The 21,477-nt window shown below is 43.7% G+C and overlaps 1 protein-coding gene and 1 long non-coding RNA gene across 8 annotated transcripts in view; one reads left to right on the plus strand and one right to left on the minus strand.

The window, feature by feature from the left end:
• LOC8031230 (limbic system-associated membrane protein) overlaps positions 1-21,477 on the plus strand; it is a 247,857-nt gene that overhangs the window by 142,581 nt on the left and 83,799 nt on the right. The gene's annotated exons all lie outside the window — the stretch shown is intronic.
• LOC121045713 lies at positions 2,581-17,216 on the minus strand. The gene is made up of 6 exons (XR_006077508.1): positions 17,107-17,216; positions 10,611-10,856; positions 9,822-10,042; positions 7,466-7,532; positions 6,204-6,366; positions 2,581-2,823 (listed from the first exon to the last, which is right to left on the minus strand). It is a non-coding gene; the product is annotated as an uncharacterized LOC121045713 (long non-coding RNA).

Raw genomic sequence — 21,477 nt, forward strand, 5'->3', positions numbered from 1 at the left:
GTAACCCTCGTGAAGGTAACCCTTTCGAGGGTAGCTAACCCTCGTAACCCTCGTGAGGGTTACGAGGGTAAGTAACCCTCGTGGCCCTCGTGATCCTTTTGAGGGTAACCCTCATGAGATTAACCCTCGTAACCCTCACGAGGGTTACGAGGGTTGCGGTTACGCCGACGCCGACGCCGACGCCGACGCCGCTCAAAGCGGGAACGGGCCCCTAAGAGCTGCGCTCTAAAACAGCGCGAAAAGACGAGGACCAGACAAAAAAATGAAAGCCCTTTACAACTCCCTGTAACACCGAATTGGAGCGCAGCTCTTGAGGAGGTGGAGTGAAGGGTACTGAGGGTTATCTGTTCTCGGGGCGGGGGGGGGGGGGGGGGGGGGGGCGGGGCGTCGCGGGTGTCGCGTGACCTCGGGGGGAAAGGGGGGTTCATGTGACCTTGGGGGGTCAGGTGACCCCTCAGAAAAATTTTTCCGCTAGATTTAGCGGGGAAATTTTTCGTCTACATTTAGCGGGGAAATATTTCCGCTAGATTTAGCGGGGAATTTTTCCCGCTAGACTTAGCGGAGAAATTTTTCCGCTAGATTTAGCGGGGACTTTTCCCCGCTAATAGCGGGGAAATTTTTCCGCTAGATTTAGCGGGGAATTTTACCCATAATGCACCGCGCGGCTACGCCGACGGCGACGGCGACGCCGACGCCGCTCAAGCCGGAAATGGGCCCCTAAGAGCTGCGCTCTAAAAAGCAACACGGACGTAACGCTGTGCTACGTTCTTCTTTTTTTTTTTTTTTTTAATTGAAGGCCGACTTTAAAATTCCCGCGATTCCAAATTGCTTAATGTAATTTTCCGGTAGAATTACAGCTGCTTTCGAATGCGGGGGACTAGAACTAAATAAAAAAAATTAATGTTAATTTTTTATCTTCCTTTTTATTTGAAGAGGACTTTTGACTTGGTAACAGCCAAGCAGGGGCGGATCCAGAACTTCGTCTTAGGGGGGGGGGGGGCGGAAAATTTGTAAAGGATACTATTTTCCCATTCTTTCTTGTGCAAGGGGGGTCGACCCATGTCAAATTGCCCTCCGAGAAAAGGGGAGGGGGGTCGACTTTGTTGGGGGGGGGGGGGGGGGGGGCGACCGCCCCCTCGCTCCCCCTTCCTTTTGGATCCGCCTCTGCAGTCAAGTGTGATGTCTTTGTCCATGCACTGGATGTCCTGTCTTAATTTCGAAGCATGCATACCCTGCATCGCTGCATCGTCGCTTTCACACCGAAAAGTTTCTGACACGGCGCTGCGGCGTCTTTATTTAGCAGTTGCGGCTCCTCTCCCGGGACGCCCTATATTTAAACGGCGGTTGCCTACACATTTCCCGCCGCTACTATGTTCTGAAACACTAGCCGAGTCACACTCAAACGTATGAACTCACTCGTTCAGTCCGCGATTTCGTTCATGCCCCCGGAACCGGCGTTGACAGTGAGGAGGTGGTACCAGAATTCCGCCCTAGGGACGAACGCGTACACTGTTAAAAAAAGTGCCGTTATATTACAGAACCGTACTGCGCTAACTCATGATGCCAGGCATTATCTGTAACCCTCCGTAATACCACCAAAGCCGTAGCTGACAGTTTACATTATCATTTCTGTACAGCAGACATACAGCAATAGAAGCGCAGTACGCAAGTACAGGACTAAAGCCGCAAACTTAGCTCCAGGTATCCAAGCCGTCGAGTGTTCAGACGGTATTGAAGGCGTAAGGGAAGGGTACGGTTTCAGTCCCGTATTTTCATACTGCACTTCCATTGCCGTATTGTAACGGTAACAGTTCAGTTACCGTACCCTTCCCTTACGCCTTCAATACCGTCGGAACGCTTGACGGCTTGCATACCTCAAGTTTAGTTTGCAGCTTTAATCCCGTACTTGCGTACTGCACTTCTATCGCTGTGTGCTCGCTGTACGGTAACAATAATGTGAACTCTCAGCTACGGCCTTGGTAGTATTACGGAGGGTTACAGATAACGTCTGGCATCATGAGTTAGCGCAGTACAGTTCCGTAATATAACGACAAATCCTTTTTGTTTCGAAAAATACAAGTGTAGTGTGTCTGAAAAAAGGGACAAGACAAAACGGAGGCAGTTTTGAAATTGAAGAACTATATTGTAAACCGTAAAAGAACATAATTATAAAGAAACCTTCATGGCATCCGATCGATCATCAGATAAGCTGAAAATAAAACAAATTCATATTCAGATGATTGAAAAGGCTACGGGAGGACCACAACCACTTGCACAAATTGCAGAGGCGCACGCACATGAAGTCACAAAAACCTGTACAGCAGGGGCTCCCAAGCTCACAGAGCGATGCTCTAAGCCTCTGGTAGCAGCGCGCAAAAACACAAGGACAAAGGGAGGAAATGCACAAGGCGAGCGCTGAACTTCAACTAAATGTTTAATGAAAAGGAAACACCGAAGTCCTGTGCATTCGTCCCTTTGTCCGTGTGTTTTTGCATGCTGCTACCAGTTATAATCATGCACCAACTCGCCTGTGCATTGCCACATTGAGCCACTCAGCATCATGACAGATCAAGGTTGCTGCCCTCGACCCCTGTGAATGCAGTGTTGTGCCGCCATTTGCTTTTCTTTTTAATACAAGACAAGACTGGAAACCTTTTGATACCACATCGTACACATGCCAAATCAAATATGTACTCACACCGTTCCATTTTTTTCTCAAAAGCAGCAAGATCTGTGGCGGCTTTGCTTGCTCTTGCCCGAGCTCCTTTCGACCTCCCGGCCTCCTGTCGTGACCCATCATGTTGTTTGATACCAACCTGGTATCTGAAACAAATAGCAGATTGGCCCATAAGTATTTGGTCAGAAACCAGACAAGTGAAAAAAAATTGCAGTGAAGGATTTGGGATCAGTACTTGCTGATATTTTACATGCACAACTAATGTCGAAAGCCCTAAGCTTTGCCACCAAAGTCACATAGGTGCACAGTTCAAATGTATAAGTGTGTTGAAGGTTCCTGAAATAACAATTAAGCCATAACAAGCTGAGCAAAACCTACATTTAGGCCAGCAGACTGTGCACTGTGCACTTAAAGAAAATATGTCAAGGTACAAATTCATGCCTAGATTTTGAGGAAAATAAAACAATGAGGGAACAACAAAAAAATATTGCAATAATGTTTCATTTTTCTGACAGAGGAGAAAATCTGGCACTCAAGGCTTCCCTCACTCAGATGCGATGGGGATACAGAACTCGGAATATTTCAGAAGTTATAAGCCCCATGTGGCACATCTTAAGGGGTAGGATTCATATATGTAACTTTTAGACCTACAAAACACTAAAAACATGTTGATTTAAAGATATTGAACAGACAGCGATGTAATTGATTTGAGTCATTTGGGAGAAGCTTTGGAAGCAAACAAAAGTAAATTTTATAGCAGCGACATAAACAGAAGAACAAGTACATACTTCGCGCCAGGGATGGGCAGTATTTCAAATACAAGTATTTGAACTACGTATTTCAAATACTTTGTGTATTTTGCATTTGTATTTAATTAAAAATTCTGTAATGTATTTGATGTGTGTATTTAAATACTAAAACATGTGTATTTCAAATACAATTGTAATTAAATACAATTTTGTGGGCGAAAATACATCCCTCAAATTTATTGTCACTGTCCAGAGCAGGAAGAAAACTACGTTCTGCATCGAATGCAGTGTCTCTCAATCAAGCACAAGCGTTTTGTGACTTTGTAATTACGATGCTAGTCCAGGGAAAGAATAGTGACGAAATCGACGTTCACAGGCAGACTGGCTAAATAAGTGACAGTGACAACTTGTGATGCTTTCCAGCCTGATTTCCATCCATACTTTTGCCTCGAACATTCTAAATGCGCGGGTCATCCAGATGTTTGTAACTGGTGCGAGTTGCAACAATAAAAAAATCTGTAGCTAGTGCTGCGCGTCTTGGTCGTCTCGGTCCTTTGATTGTCTATACCAAAATGTAATCAAAAAAAAAAAAAAAACTGCTTGAAGCTCTGTACTTTTTTCACCTATTACGTCCAAGCTGATTACATTTTTTTTTGTGATTATATTTGTATTACGTTACTAGAGCCTCGAGCACTAACTCCCGAGTGTGCGATGCAAAATTAAAATGAGATACCCAGGAACCTGTTGCAGGTGCCCTGAAGTCGCTGACGCAAATTTTAAGGAATGTATTTGGAAAAGTATTTGGAAGAGACCAACTACTTTTCTGTCTGTATTTGTATCTTGTACTTAAATACTTTTTTGCAAAAGTAATTAGATTTGTAATTAAATACATTTTTGACGAAGCATTTTGTATTTGTATTTCGATACATATTTGCATGTATTTTGCCCATCCCTGCTTCGTGCTTATTTCTTTTATTACAATACAGCATTAAAATTTGTCTGTTGTCCTACACAGTCACAAAGCAATTCCTCCTCTGCATTTCTACTCGTAATTAAGCAAGCACTCATTTGCATAATTAGTATTGCAGACAGTTGAATGACCTAAAATACTCAACTAGCTGTTAATCATTGCTTAAAAGCACCAGACATGGCAAAAGGAATGTTGTAAGAGAATCATTCTCTTTTTTTAGGAAGCCACATTTTGGCCAGCCACTGTCGAAAGAACATACGATTGATAAACATGTATAAAGACGAGAAAAAGGTATTCAGGTACAAAATCAAACATGAACCACATGCTACTAAAACATGCAGAAATAAAGCTTCAAAAAGTTGTGAAAAGGTTGTATATCAGTCAAATTTAGTTATGAATTAGAGATCATCTGCACATATCACTTCTAGACACTTTTAGAGTGATACAGAATAGTGTGGTGCAGTAAAGAAACTCTTAAAGAAATAATTAGCTGAGTATATTAAACATATTTTGAGGCTCCAATTTGTTTCCAGCCAAAAATAATTTAATAATGTATACTGCTTATGACTCTGCCTTCTAACTGAATGCCAAATAGAATTATAAGTAAATGACACATTCAGTAAAGATAAAACAATAGGAATATAGTAGATATATTGACATATTTATTTGTGATTTCTGGGATAGGATCAAACATAGTCACATTGTAACATTAGCGAAATTTTTAAATCGAATTATTATGCAAGATATAACAACCTTTAAAGTAACTGAAGAGTGTGTTGGTAAAATTCACAGACCACAGAAAGAACAAAACATACCCGGACGAAGGACGACAAACATTTCTTTTAATTAACAACATGAATGAGCTTAAAAGCACTTCCTTCAATTCAGACCGCCAAGGAAACTAAGAGAAAGGGAGGCAGAAAGAGAGAAAGGTAAGTGTCAAAAATTGTAAGGAAGGAAATAAGAAAAAGAGTGAAGTAACAGCATGAGTTACAATTCTAACTTTACACTTTCCTTTTTATCTTCCTGCCTCCCTTTCTCTCCATTTTCTTGGCAGTCTGAATTGCATGGAGTGCTCTTAAGTTCATTCCTGTTGTTCTTAGTTGAAAGAAATGTTTGTCGTCTCCTTCGTCCCGAGCACGTTTTATTCATTCTGTGGTCCAAGAATACAACACCCTATTGCGGTTTAATAATGGACTCTGAAATTGAGCTTGGAAATGTGGGTAGCCAGTGACAAATTAAAGGGCAACTCTACTCAATTTAGAAAATTTCAAGATAGTGGATGACCTTACTTTGAAAAGCACTCATGAACAACTCTACATTGTTTCACGAAAAGTAGAATATTGTTTGTGCAACTTTGCTATTTATAACTCAAGTCGCAAATTGAAACCGAAACTTCGGCAAAGGGCAAGCAGCGACGTCAGTTGCATGCACACTCATGTCCATGGCAGATGCATGATTACGTGATTTACCCCACTCACTGGGTCAACTCTAGGTAGTGTTGTCTGAACTGACTGGACATGTGATGGCGTTGAAAGAGAAAAAAGCCGGTGTATACAACAGACATCAACATGATGTCACATCTGAAGGAAGTGCCAAAGTTGGCTAGCCTGCACATCGCTCGCTAAAATTAGCAGATTAGCGCTTGTCAAACTTTGAGGGTCCAATTTTATATACAGAAAGATTTCAGTTGTAGCCTTCCTAGATGATTATAAAGAGAACTAATTGTTTTCTCAGCCAAAATTCAGCAGAGTTGCTCTTTATTGCCTCTCATGAGGCTCAAAATTATGAAGGAAATAAACCATACCTCTGAATGAACTCAAGTGTGGTTCCCGCACCTTTGGCATACTGGATGTTTAAACAATAATAAAGGGCGAAAAGGAGCTCCACAGCTTGCAGAAAGCCCACATCTTCCACCATCACCTCATGGTCCACAAACAGCTGGCAGCTGCATTCGAAAAGTGAGCGGCCTAGGAAAGAAACAAGCGATTAATGTAATTAATGCGGAGAAAATGTGTTAGTATCAGATGTATCGACCTATCTAGTCAAGTGACCAGAAAAGTCATGCGACCGACACCACTACGCCGGCTTTTTCTCTAATAGGGCTTTTAACGCTCACGCATTAAATGAAGAAAAAAATACCATTGTCATATTCGCATCTGGAAACTTCTATAGAGGTATTACCAGCAGGGACACTGAATAGGTAGGCACACCGATATAGGATTGTGACGCATATCTGAGATCTGAGACTGAGATGCATCACAATCACAGATAAGGCACACCTTATATGCCAAGCCAAATAAGGGTCGCACTAAATAGTGTTGAGCTACCATACCCAGTAATGACATTAAGTTATGCAAAGTGCTCCTGAAGGTTTGAACAAAACAAAAAATTTGTATATGAGCATGTAGAATCAAACACTTTTTGTTGAGTTTGTGAACAAAATCAGTAGCATGGAAGTCTGATGCCAACGTGCAATGCCAGTCGTCGGTTTCGTTTAAATTGCTTTAGCTAGAAATTAAATGACCGGAGACCGCATGCGACCACACATTCTACGAGCAGAAAATTTGGCTGTTTGGGTTGGACAAGACACAGAATGCAGGCCCAAACAATCAAATGCCTCACAGGCACCTGCTGTTTGGGCTGTATGCCGTTTTGTGGCACCTTCACTCACAAACCAAAATAAAAACTTCTCTTTTTCTTGCTGGATCAATCAAACATTGATTGTCAAAGTATGGTATAATACCAGGACATGTGCTTTACATTGGTGCTTGATGAGGCTGCCGAAACCAAACAATGTGGTCGTCTATCTAGCTCTGGTCAAAATCGGCACACCCTTTGGTTACACCACTGCAGTATTCCAGCACTCTGGTTACACCACTACAGTATCCCACTACAATTGAGTCACTAGGAGTCATCTGCACTGACCCCTCTTCTCTCTCTCACTCTCAAAATGGCACTACCCACGATAAAACGGTCTAGGTTGTTGTTCCAAAATTCAACACAAATTAAAAAAGAAAGCACCTTCAAAAATACAAAGCATGCAAGGAAAAGACACATGAAGCTCACCCAGTGCAACAATTACAGGAGAAGCAGGCAGACTGTTACGAAACTCCTCTGTGATTTCTGTTGTCACCTAAGAAAAGTCAGAAAACATGTGTGGTTAATTGAGAAATGCACGAAATGCTAGTGAAGGTACCATACATCTATGGGTCTATATTTATTCCCACAGAATGTAGAACTGTGGGACACAAGCAAGACGACGTAAGGCGGATCGCAAAGAATGATGCCCGAAGAACTTATCGTGGCCGGCGACTTTACCGCAGATGCACGAATATGGGGATACAAGCGAGACAATGACAGAGAGTGCAATGTCTTCACACCCGCCAAGCAGGCCAATCTATGAATTCTCAAAGAAAAACAGACTGCCATTCGCATTGGCAAACGTCGCACTGAGAACGACACCACAAGACTTGACATGGGCCATACACAACATCCAAGCCCGAGTGCGAACTGCTCCGACGCCTTGGGAAGCAAGCACCTACCCGTCGAAATAGAATTAATGACAGAAAGACACCCCAACACTAAATGACAGATCAGCTTCATTAACCTAGCACCTGAAAAAGTGTCTAGGTGAGCGAATAATGAAAGCCACATCCACTCAGAAGTACCAAACCAAACAAGACGACCCAGACCCCGACCTTCATCTCCTCAACTTGTGTGCTATCAGACTGCAAGCCCAACAATGTTACAGGAGAAATAAGGACTGAAAACTCCAAGCCAATTTCAATGCAAGCACGGTGAAGATAAAAAATACACCCAGAAGCTCCGTAAACAACTGAGGTGCAAGCTCCGAGATAACACACGACGAGTGTGGGGCACATTCAAAGGACTCTGGCAGGAAGGCCGACAACTTTAAATCCACTGCTTCCTGGTACACCAAACCATTCCCAAGTAAATAAAACAGTGTCTGCCGCCGCATGCGAGTTCCTGTCTTCCCTTATCCTTACTATCCTTGGTGACAACAGCGCCGCCTTCATTGAAAAAGACACAAAGGACCCCCTATTCTCCCAGGAAGCCAAACAACAGGCCCACTGAAAACACCTCACGGCTCTACTCAAAGAAGACTTAGACCCACTCCCAGATGGTAATTATACCAGGTGGGAAGAGGTTCGCCTGAAAAGACAACGGACCCACACCACTATGGTTTCCAAGGAAACAGCAAAATGTAACACCCACAAGAACATGGTGCATAAGCCGCCATACACAGGAAAAAGACAAGAGCCTATGCGCCCACTGCGAGGTCACAGTCACAGAAGCGCACTCCTGGTACTGCCCACACGTGCAAGAACCCCAAACCTTGAAAGAGTCTGTTAATCCCACGGGTATTTGGGAATACCAAAAGGCTATTCTCCATTCACCCCTCACTTATGTGAAAGAGGTTCGTCTCACCCACTTTATTTTCATCTCACCCTTATTTCCTTTAACCCTTCATCCCACCTACAGGAGATAGCGTTTGCTGAGATCAAAGGATGCGGTTCCTGTTATTTTCTCACTAATAAGGACATTTTTAACTACAAACATTTGTTATCCTAACGCTCAATAACAACTAAAAAACAACGTTAAATAAGCAGCAATGTGTCTGCTGATATCTGTCACAAAGCCTCATTGTTACACCTGCGGGACAAGGAAGCTGCTAATATTAAAAACAAATGATCCTAACTTAGGAGTCGAAGTGGAAGTACAAACGTTTGTCACTAGTTAATTCTCTAGCATAATTTTTGTGTTAACTCTAACACTCGATCCCAAAAATGCAAAACATCATGTGAACCCATTAGAAGCAAGTGGTACAAGAGTGGGTGCCCACCGTCGCTCCCCCTTTGGTTTAGTGAAATATTTATGTAGAACATACTATAAGATGACCCAGCCTAGAGTTGCATATCTTCCCATTGCACTCTAATGTGAAGTATAATAAGTTGAGCCACCTCAGCCAGGAAAAGATTAAGGAAGGTTTGGCTCCTCGTAGAGCAATAGTAATTTCACTTTTTACGTGCTCATTATCAGCATTGTCGTCAGATACCAAGAAAGCGTTCACAAAGATTTTGCAGACAATTCTGAAAAAGTGGGGGGATGGTCGCTCAGAAAGCGAAACTGCAGAAAGAGTACAAGGCATTGCTCCAATGGTTAAAAATCACTAGGTAGGCGCCTATTCGGACATAGGTGCATGACCGGTATGTTACGGTATACAGGAAGACTGATATAGCTGAAAATTTCAAAAAATGAAGAAAAGTTTAGTATTTCCAGATGCATAGTTTCTCAGTGGAATGCTGACTGCCTGTGTGAGACTTCCAGGAAGTTATTTTCAACAAGGTCATGAGGATGTGTCTTTGGAAACAAATAACCTGGTTATTATGAATGCTCCTACCTGATGTAACTGGAAGAGCTCTCCGAGGTTTTCTTGAAAGTAGGATGCAAGCAATGGGAGGAGGCAGACAGCTGCTGCGTTTTGATCTTTGAACTCTGCCTCGGCCTTGTTGATTTTGAGGCTCCACTCGAGCACAGCATCATTTTTGGGGCTTGAACATAGGAATGTCACGAGGAGGAGGACATCTTTGGGCAGGCTCAATGTTCCGTCCAGACAGACACCTGTAAGCCTTAAAAAATTCATGTTATCACTGACTCCTCATATCCAAAATCTTTGTAATCAAAATACCTTTTTGGGAAAAGCAAAATATTGAAGGAAAGAAATCTGCAAGGACCACTGTATGGTGAAAGTAGCAATCGTATTCGTCGTTCAAAGCACCTTTTTATGAGCATAATAGTGTATGTTTGTTTTAGGAGTGAGTGACTCTTGCAAAGAACTGAACATATTCTGCCTTTTTAAAAAGGAAAGAGTCTTGATCTAAGTGAGTGGGATCCACATCATCAATGACTGAAGGCACTTCACTCTCAACGTCTGGTTTTTCCCTAATGTTCTCCAGACCATTGTCATCCTTGCTACAGCATGACGTCACTATTTCATCCTGCTCTACTGGCTCTGTCACCACTGATTTTTTTTTTTTCCATTCCCATGGCATATGGAAAGATGGGTCATGAGTGAACCCCATGTCCTAAGCTGGCTATCACACGCATCAACTGGACAAGTTACAACAGTTGGCGGGTTGCCGGTGAGATGTTTTTTGAGGTGCTCGATAAAAGCCTTTCCAGGGCTCACCTCTTCACTGCAGGAACTAACACTGCATGTCCGGCAGGATTGGAAGTTAGTTGCATTACGAGGTGCAAGCGGAGAATGACACCTTGTGATGTGGCTTCGCAATGAGTTGTAATTTTTGAATGCAGCCTCACAGCCGACAACGCTGCATGGAACACCTCTTGATGATGTTTCATGATATAATGTGTGCTTGAAGAATGTGTCCAATGATGTAAACTTTTTCTGGCATCTTTTGCAGTGATGTCTCATCTATAACCAAAAAGGAGTGCTTGGTTTATTTCAAGTTGATTTAATATTGAACATGTTTGTTGGGACCCTGAGAAATACAATATCCTAAGACGACATGAGAGCTGAACAATTTGGCTTTCTTTTTTCGGATAGAAGGTCTACTTTAAGTCCCAAGATCTGCAAAAAAACATTTTTCTCTCCACGATTTTGTACTACACATGATCTTTGCATTTTTATAAAGGTACCTGAAACATTACCAATATTCGAAGCAATCATGGCGAAGTCCTAATCCAAAGATATTAATCCTTGACCCCAAATTTTTTATTCCTGCCACAACTGAAGTCAGTGAACATTAAATCAACTGTGCTTGTGAAGATAATGACACACAGCATAAACATACACCTATCTAGAAATTAACACAGTAAGGATTATAAAGCACTTAACGTGAGCTTTCATCAAGTTTCAAAACTAACATTGTGTTTAAACTGAAGTACAAAACAGCCATCCTCAATGTTCTGTGTTAATCTGAAGGCAATGTTTCTATTTACACCAGAAAGATAGAACACCTGCACCTGCCTGTCTACACCTGCAGCGTGCGTGTCGTCTTGTCGTCCAGTCTTAACATACAAAACTATGTTTCCGTGTTCTTTTAGGTTGCTCGAGCCATGAGGAGCTACAGTCTAGCATGCTAACAATGGGCAGTGATATGAATGGCCGCAGTAATTGTCATGTGAAACGTTCGGCTAGGTTGGCTAGGTTTTCGCTTCTGTGCATTTAGCTTGAGAGGTCAGGTGAACAGAGCTCGGCTGGAATGGTATAGCGCCTTGTCATTCATAGCTTGAGCAGTGCAATGAAAGCCAGGACGACGCAGCGCTATTTGATTTAAACTGCTGCCAAGGGCAAGGGAAAGGAACATGGAAAGGAGTAAGTAAACAACGCTGGCAAGGGAAATTCCTCCTCTCCTTGCCAGCTATCCATCTGCTTCCTCCACTCCCACCTTCCTTTCCCTAGCATTTCGCGCTGGACTTACTGTTGTTTTTTTTTTTTTTTTTCTTGCTCTTTTCCATTTTTTGTTTGCGTTGCAGTCTACCGCGAAAATGTTTCACGCTAACGCCCCGCAATTGCACAGTAATGTGACACATTTTTTTTACCACCTTTTGGGGCAGAAAATTGGTTTTCTAGATATGTGGGCCGGCTTGCATGAAGCAGAGTCTCGGTTGAGACTGCTCAAAGAAAGCGCTGTCAAGGCTAGTGCTAGAGCTTAAACCGAGTCCTAGACGCTCGCGCGCCCGAGCCTTGGCAGCGCTTTCTTTGAGCAGTCTCAACCGAGATGCTGTCTCTTGCAAGCCGGCCCAGGCATCTAGTTTGTTCTCCTTTCTACCTCAAATACTACAATAAGGCAGATGACTTAACTCTAACTATAAGGCAACATATCTCTTTTTTTTTTTTTTCCACTGCTGGCAGCCACTTATTACGGTGCAGTTACCAAATCATTTCTTGCCCAATTTCATTTTCTTTTTCTCTAAACACACGACGCGCTTCGTGCACCCTGCTGTGCTGAGACCGTTTCTTCTCTGAACAGAGCTGCGCCGCGGCAAAATGTTAAGGCTGAAACACATTTACAAGAAAAGAAACCGAATATAGAACGGAAATCGGAGGGTGCAAAAATTGGTGCACGCAAATTTGGGAGACAAGTTACACGAGAAGACTGATCCCGCGCAAAAGGCAACGTCCTCCGCAGTAAAATTAATGCAAACAACACCAAACGTGCACTCATATATATATATGGGTGGTTTCATCTCAAATCGTGCAGGCAAAAAAAGTCGAATTTCTAATTTCGATGAAAAAAATATATGTTATGGCGCCGTTTTTAAAAACGCAGTCGCCGCAGACCGCAAGTTCGTCGGATTTTTTGTTCGCGACTTATGAATTTTTAAAGAGGCCGCGGCGAAAAGCAATGTTTTTCAGACCCGTCGTGGGTCGGATGTTTCGCTTGATCTCTCGCCGTGGGTTTTCAGTCCACATTATATTATCTTTTTTAAAGCACTCTGTGGACACATTTAAAAGGCTCCAATACCATTAAATAATTTTAGGCGTTTTGTTTTTTTTCTGTAAAAATGTCAAAAACGCCCCCTCGGTCAATTGTTGACGAACTTTGACAATTAATTACTGGCGATCTACTTCGGTTACATCAATACTTTTTATGTCCACGGAGAGCCCACAATACGTTCTTTATATGTATTATAAAATCACGTGGCTGTAGAAAATATTATTTCCGGTACGTTTACGTTAATGTTATGTGAAAACCAAAAAGTACCATTTTTGAAATTGATTTTCTCAAAAAACCCATTTTTTATTTTTTTTATTTTTTGTTAAAATGTAGATGTGACAGTTTTCTACGCGAAAATTAAGTGTAGAAAGTGTATATTTTGTTTGTATGTTTTATATTTAAGCATCAATATCGTACGAAAACGTGTTTTTACGGCACGAAATGGACTTTCGAATTGCGCGTCTTCACAAGCTTGGAAATAGTTTTTTTTTAATTTTTTTCAGCGTTCCCACATAAAAATGAAATACAGTATTTCCACCCTGTTATATTTATTGATTATTTAAATTTTACTATAGGCGGCAAGCTACATCGGAGGAGTTTCAAAAAGAGAAAGCAACACTTCTTAACAGACCAGCAGGTGTCGTAAATTTTTAACGTGTAGGAGTCGGCAGACGTCGTATTGATTCGGGGCCCTCATTGGCCTGCATGAACGTCCCGCCCTTTCGGAGCCAGCAGATGACCACAACCTTTCGCGCTCGTTGTGTTAGATAGGACGGCCCGTGACAGTAAAGCGAGCAGCGCACCCTGTGTCACGAGGAGTGAAATGGTACGATTGTGTCGTTGACGCGGCGAACAGTGACAGCCACCCAGGAGGAGTCAGTCAGAGTATTGCACAAGGCAAAGCAAAGGAATCGTTGCCTGAAAGGATGAGGACACCACGGCCTTACAATATCGACGGTCAACAACTGTTCTGCCAGCCAAAACAACGCCGCGTGCGCGCTAAAACCGGCGGCGCGGGACAGAAATCCCACAGACGCACACACGAAGATGGGCCGGTTTCGTTAAGGATGTGGGGAAATTTGAAACCAGCCATCCGTGCATGCGTGAAACGATACCGCCTGTTTGCCCCAGCTTCGAGCGCCCTATCTTTACCTTGAAACGGCCGTGCTCTCTCTCTCTCTCCAGGGAGATCCCATAGCACCGAAGGGTTATCTATTAAACTTGAGGAAGAAAACGAGAAGGGGCTGTTTAAGTTTAATTATCCCCACCAACCCGCTCATTCTGTCCTTATAAAGGGCTATCTCTTTTGGAAACAGCAAAGCCCGGAGACTGACATTAAAACGAGCGTGTTGGTAAATATACTTGTGTTTCTATTTTGCCCGGAGACTAGTTGGGTCGAAGTCAGCCTCCTTGTCAACTATAACCGTTTGTAAAGAGTGGGCTTCTCCCGAGATGAAAAGTCAGCGCCGTCTGACGTGTTCTTTTGAAAAAGGGAAGGGGAAAGAGAAAGTTTGAGTAACTGCAGAAACTACCTCGAAAGCTCCTCTCCCGATATGAAGCTTCAGGCATAGTCTCGGTTACCTTCTCGCGCATCGCCTGCTCAAATCTATTCTTCACTTTCTTTCGCACAGCCACTGTTCCTCACAGCCGTCGTGGATGTGCGTAATAGAGGGAAAAATAGATTCGAGCAACATCTGGACGCCGTCATCCTGCCAGACTTCAGTGTCGTTGGACCGACTCGTGTGTGTTTCTTCGCCCCGCCGAACTTAGTTTCTCAAATGCGTCTTTGAACGTTTTTTTTGTTTTTTTTTCAATGTTTTTTACTAACTGTTTGTTAGCACTTTTCAGTTGTTGGGTTTATTTTGTCATGGCGTAGCGGCCTAGGCGGTGATGTAGAGAGCGTGTTCGCACGCATTTGGTTGCGTCCCATTTAGGAATGCCCGGAGGAGTTGGTTTATCATCTTACCATGTGCGGCTGAGTTTTCCCGTCTTTATTAAATTATTGATTTTTTGTTTGTTTTACCTCTACGTGCCGTCGACTTCTGTGTCTGACTCTCCACCAGGCGTGGACCTATCGCCTTGCCACCACTCGAACCTAAATACTTTATTTTTTTAACGCAATTTTCGTTAAGATCGCAGTTGGGCAATTTAATTCCTATTTGTTTATTTTTATTTCCTACCCCTCTCCATGACACACTCTCTGTCTGTTTCGGACCGTTTTTGTGTCACCACTTTTGTGTATTACGGAAGTGAAAGCACATTCCCTGGTGACCTGTGCGATGTGCGGTGAACAAACCCCCAGTGTTTGGTTTCGAAAAGAATTGTATATAACAAATCGAGGGATGTGGTGACTTTCTTTGTCTTAGTAATATGACAGCTAATAGCTAGTCGTGCTAGTTTACTGTGAAAGGTTTATAAATTGAAACAATACAACGTCTGTGCCTTTTGGTTATTGAAAATCTACTAGGCCTGCTGATTTGGTTAGATATGTATCTCGTGGTTCCCGCTCTTATCAAAACATACATAAATATTCAATACCACAAAATTCGTTTATAATTGATTACAAAATGCAGAAGAAAATTCAAGAAAACTTTTTCACAATTCATAGAGACGCATGGGTCGCAATGTCTGACTTAGGTCTTGCAAAACAAAGACGTTTTTTTTCCGATATTGAGGCCTAAATATAAAACATACAAACAAAATATACACTTTCTAGGATTGATTTTCGTGTAGACAACTATCATATCTACATTTGAACAAAAAATAAAAAAAATAAAAAATGGGTTTTTTGAGAAAATCAATTTCAAAAATGGTACTTTTTGGTTTTCACATAACATTAACGTAAACGTACCGGAAATAATACTTTCTACAGCCACGTGATTTTATAATACATATAAAGAACGTATTCTGGGCTCTCCGTGGACATAAAAAGTATTGATGTAACCCAAGTAGATCGCCAGTAATTAATTGTCAAAGTTCGTCAACAATTGACCGAGGGGGCGTTTTTGACATTTTTACAGAAAAAAAGCAAAACGCCTAAAATTATTTTATGGTATTGGAGCCTTTTAAATGTGTTCACAGAGTGCTTTAAAAAAGATAATATAATGTGGAATGAAAATCCACGGCGGGAGATCAAGCGAAACATCCGACCCACGACGGTCTGAAAAACACTGCTTTTCGCCGCGGCCTCTTTAAAAATTCATAAGTCGCGAACAAAAAATCCGACGAACTTGCGGTTTGCGGCGGCTGCGTTTTTAAAAACGGCGCCATAACATATATTTTTTTCATCGAAATTAAAAATTCGACCCTTTTTGCCTGCACGATTTGAGATGAAACCACCCATATATATATATATATATATATATATATATATATATATATATATATATATATATATATATATATATATATATATATATATATATATGACGCCGTGATTAGGACTTGACAGAATCATCGGATAAAAAGAGACTGGCTGTATCAGCTTTGGTTTTCGAAGCAACCGAGGCCTTCACGCACCGGTACAAAGACTGCTATTACAACAGATAAAGTAAACAGAAGCAACGTGCGGAAACCAGTGTACGTATGCCACCGGTCACGACATCCTTCTACAGCCACACGCTTGCCTCGTTCTTATTCACGAAGTTCCTGGTAGATTAATTCGTTCTTACATGCATGGAGTCAGCCACAATCGGCGCTCGATGTTTAGTTGAGATTGAGATGTGCACCGACACGAGCATCGGCCGACGTACAGTCGGGAGCAAAAGTTTGCGGGGCACGGGAGCGCCTGCCGAAAAGACTGGCTGCGCCTTCTCACGCACGTTGCTGCTCCAAGAATCAGGCTATGCGCACGCGCTTCCTTTCTTGTTCGCGGTCATGCTTTTTTCGCTCGCTTCCGCACGATATATAACTGGGACTGGCGCAAGGTGCCGCGAAATGTTATCTGTAGCATGCGCGAGTTTCGTCACCCATCACGGTGGCTGAGGCAGACGCGCGGCGTGAGGGCTGTCATAGCGGCACCTTGCGCCGGTCCCCGGTTATCTCGTGCACGTCGGGCGGAAGCGAGCAAAAAAGTCATGGCTTCGAGCACGAAAGGAAGCACATTCTCGAAGCGTGAATCTTGAGAGCGGCCGCGCGCCGCAGAAGGCGCAACCAGTCATTTCGGCTGACGCTCCCGCGCCCCGCAAACTTTTACCGCCGACTGTACACGAGCAAACTCACCGCGATCTTGCTTTGCCCGAATGCCACAACACAGCGAACAGCCCACATAATTCTCAGTCTCCGCAATGCTCCGTTCACCACATACACGTAACACGACAAAGATCGGCGAAAATCAGCCTTCGTACAAAGCTGATCAAAAACCGCGGAAACACACAACCAGCCTCGGCGGCTGCCGCGGCTGCGCCATAGCGTAGAAAACCCGGAGAGGGACGGAACGGACGGAACTCCCGAAGTAACGTTGCGACATCGCTCCGTCCCCCTCCGGGTTTCCCCGCCGAAAAAAAAAAAAAAAAAAAAGGCAATAGGAGTTGCTGTCTGATTTTCGTTTGCGATTTCTTCATACAATTTGGCCGCTTTTCGCAAATGTGTTTCAGTCATGACTCATTACGTAGAGTCCGGCGCCGTCGCTACACAGTAGCGCACCAAGGAATGGAGAAAACTAAACTCAACGAACGCAAAAAAAAAAAAAAAAAAAGACCGCGGACTGAAAGACGTACTGCAAAGCATTTGAGTACTGGCAGTGTTAGACACGAAGGTCGAATCGATCAATTTAAAGTTTCCTAAATCCACACAAGTCTACCGTAACAATATGAGAGTGCACGGAAGCTAAATGTCGGCTCGGCACAAACGAACAAAAAAAAAAGGAATTTTGGCACTAGTTTTTTACACTTCGGTCAAACGTATATAGTATATTATTGTGGGCACTTGAAACCTCGTTGCACTGTGTCGCTTTGCATGTTTCGAAACAAATTGCACCTGAACAGCACGTTATGTCGAACAAGCAGATACCGAAAAAATCGGCGTGCATGGTCCTCGAACCGGACCAGGGACCTCTGCCTTTCCAGCGGAGCGCTAACCCAAGAGCGTTTCACGTAGCCGAATAATATTTAACTAAGAAGGGAGCAAGAAAAACGTAGAACACCGACACACTACGTCTCGTGATAATGCTAGAGTAACACTCGAAAGCAACAAGGCAAAGACCCCGTTACCCTAAACGCTACGCACCTCCAGCGCGAGGCGCACATCGTCTGCACACGCTTGTGGCGAGCAATGCATAATAGTGAATCCAGACAACTGCTCGACTCATCTAAGAAAACAGTGGTGCGACAGGTATTCATCAAACAGTTCAAGGAAGGGGATGTAATGCACTTACCGTGAAATCTCCAGGTTTGAGTGCGGCGAACCAAAAACACGCCCGCAAAGTCGCCGAATTGCGCGGGATCTGCCTCGACACGCTCACTGCGCATGCGCCAGGGGTGCCTTCACGCGGACAGCGTCCCACGGGAGCGCGGGAAAGAAGTTCACGTGACCTTCCGCCTCTCCGAATAAAAGGGCTGCATTGACTGCGCCTGCGCAGCGCGCCGGCTATGTCTGTTCGTTCGGGTGCGGTGGAGGGGTTTACGGCGAAACGGCAACGACGGCTCGCGAGCGGCTCTGGTCCCGTTGGCGCTCCCTGTAATTTTACGGTTTTTTTTAACAGTGTAGTTTAAAAACAAGTTGCCCACACCAGGTGGTGTGGGCACTGCACGTGCGCCGAAACCAGGCTTCCGCGAAGTGTGGCGTCTGCGTATGCGGCGTGACGTTTGGCTCGTAGTAGCCTACTTTGAAGCCGTTCCTGCGCCAAGCCATAAACAATCCAACATGGCGCCCCTTAATTTTTGAAGGACGGTTGTCGTATACGATCGCTTCGGGGTCGTACTGGAGCGAGGCTCCTGAACAGCACGCCCGGTCCCGGCAGTATAAATAATGTAATATATGCCTACTCTGGTGCGATTTCGCTTTCGGCTGAATATAAGGTGCGTGGTCGCGTGTTCTGTTTCGAGACGTCCAGCCGTCCCGTAAAGAACCAATAGCTGTGATCGAAATATTTCTGTCCATATTTATTCCAAGTTGTCCATGAGCAAAAAAATTAAGCACAACACTGCCCATACACATATACGCGCAAAACTAAAACTGACAAAAATATTGAATTACCCTCGCCCACAAGATTCCCTTGAACATTGTCAGCACCGCGATGTAATTTGTACACCATCTCATCACTTCATTATTGATGCGGCCCCGCAGACCTTTGTGCGGCTCTCATGATCAAAATAAATATTACAATTACCTCTAACATATCAATTTACAAATGTACACTTTTAATTAGGTAATTACGCATTCAATGTGACAAGTTGGCTCAGTTGTTCACTGAATGTCAATAAGCTGTTCACTCATTAAAAAAAATCACTCAGGTAGCCTCCAGCTAGTTTCATTTTGACGCATTCGAAGCTTCGCACGCAAGCAAGATGGAGAGGCGGTAGAAGGAACTATGTTTTGCTCCCTGTTCTTTTTCATCCGTCAACGTTAATCACACTGCCTGTCACACCGCCTACCGTCCGTTTGGCCAGAAACTTATGGTGCCGTCAACGGCCTGGCTCTTCCGTGAGATCAGTAGAGCGCTTTGGCGGGTCGAGGCATATGGCTGGGTCCTCGGCCGAAAAAGGTGGAACTGCGTTGCTTCGTTCGATGCCAAACAGCATGGCACGGGACTTGGCCATGTGATGGGGGAATTCGACGAAGTAGCTCGCTCACGCTGCGGAGTTCCCAAGAAAAGAAAACCGTGCTTTTCGTCCCGGGTAAATAAATTATGCGTCGCAAGAAGCTCAAACTTCCTGAGAATGGGACTGTAGCGGTTGAGATAGAACGCGAAAGTTTGAGAACGTGACATTACCGGGATCAAAAGGTAATCGAGAAAGACGAAATGTCTCTACGGCTGCACGTAGATGGATGCGAGTCGACCCAGTGGCGTAGCCAGAGGGCGGGGGAGGGGGGGGGGGGGGGGAGGGAGGGGAAGGAAGGGGGGGGGGGGAGCAGCCTAATATCGTAAAAACAAGCATTGAGATTGTGGACGCATGTGGGATTTATATCAGTGAAGATGACTAGTAAGTAAGAAACGTGATTTTGTTTTCTTTCGTACTGACAAGTTGTTTTGACTGAAACAGATGCCACATGCGTTCGCACTCGCGGTTCTTGTTTTGACGATATTAGGCTTAGGTGGGCGTCGACTGATGTAGACATTTCGTCTCTTTCAAAAAAATTGGGTTGTGTGTGTGTTTATACAGCCTAGAACTTGGTCTGCCTCACAGGGGCGACGAGTCTCCCAGCTGTAGATGAGAAATTTAGCCAGTGCGGTACAGCCGCTAGCCTGGGGTCTTTAACGTGCACCACGCAGTAGTGATACACGACCGCACGCCGGTACGATGCTCATCCAGATTGAAACGGGCAGGGGTGCGGCTCGAGCCCAGGATCCCTGGGTTCTGCAGCGCGAGCTTTCGCTCCACGTGCTCCGAGCTGGTGTGCGCTAGACCACTCGGCCACCGATCCCCTTATGATCAGTAACATCGTGTTCTCACACTTTCGCGCTCTCTCCTAGCCGCTAGCGTTCCATTCTAACAGAGTTCGAGCTTTCTGCCACGCATTATTTATTTACCCAGGCCGAAAAACACGGTTCTCTTTTCTCATAATATGTATGCTATGCCGAGACAACGGTGCGCGACTGCGTGCTCGTGCGTCATCACGTCACGTGGTAAATTGTAGCCGTATGGCATCGAGGCTTCTGGCCATTATGAGTGTCAAAATAAGCGCACTACCTTTTTTGTTATTGGTATATGTTATACTCCTTTGTTACGCGGTAGTTGCAATGCTGACAGAAAAAATATGCGATCTCATAATTCGAGACAGAGATGTCCCAAATAACGAGTAATGTAAAGAAAAGAAGGGAAAAAAAAAAAAGAAACGACTTGCGAAACACAACGTTCCAGATTTCCATTCTGTTCATAATGCGATAACTGCTTGAAGAAAGTAAAAAAAAAAAAAAAACTGCACATCGCGTTTTCTTTGATTTTTTTACTGGAGATGCCTTTGAGCGGAGAAGCACTCTCCTAGAAAACCATTCGTAAGTCCCAGCAGCGTGGAATGATTGTTTCTTTCACACTATAATTAATTAAGAGAATTCCTTAGTTGCTGCGTAATTATAGTCCAGCCATCGCCTCTACATACATTCTTCCTGTTTTCTCGTACATTTTGCTAAGAGAAAAGACGAATGTTATTTGCTTTTCTTGTTATGAGCTCGGAGGCGTCCCCTATATTCTCTTGAAATTAAGCGCGTATTCTTGCTCGACACTCTTTATACTTTTTTTTCTTTTTTCTTTTCGCTTTGTCAGCCGAGAAGGGGAACATATTAAATCTGAGATCTTAACGTATTTGCCCGCCCAGAGCGTCTTCCCGCTGCGCAGGGTGCAAGTTGAGCGGAAGTTTAATTCGTTGGAATTCGTTTATTTTCTTCACTGTTTTCTTTTTCTTCTGAAAACAAGCTTGTGGGGCAGTTCATTT

Source organism: Ixodes scapularis, unplaced genomic scaffold, assembly GCF_016920785.2.
Source record: "Ixodes scapularis isolate PalLabHiFi unplaced genomic scaffold, ASM1692078v2 PGA_scaffold0__279_contigs__length_252992795, whole genome shotgun sequence".
Classification (NCBI taxonomy): Eukaryota; Metazoa; Arthropoda; class Arachnida; order Ixodida; family Ixodidae; genus Ixodes; species Ixodes scapularis.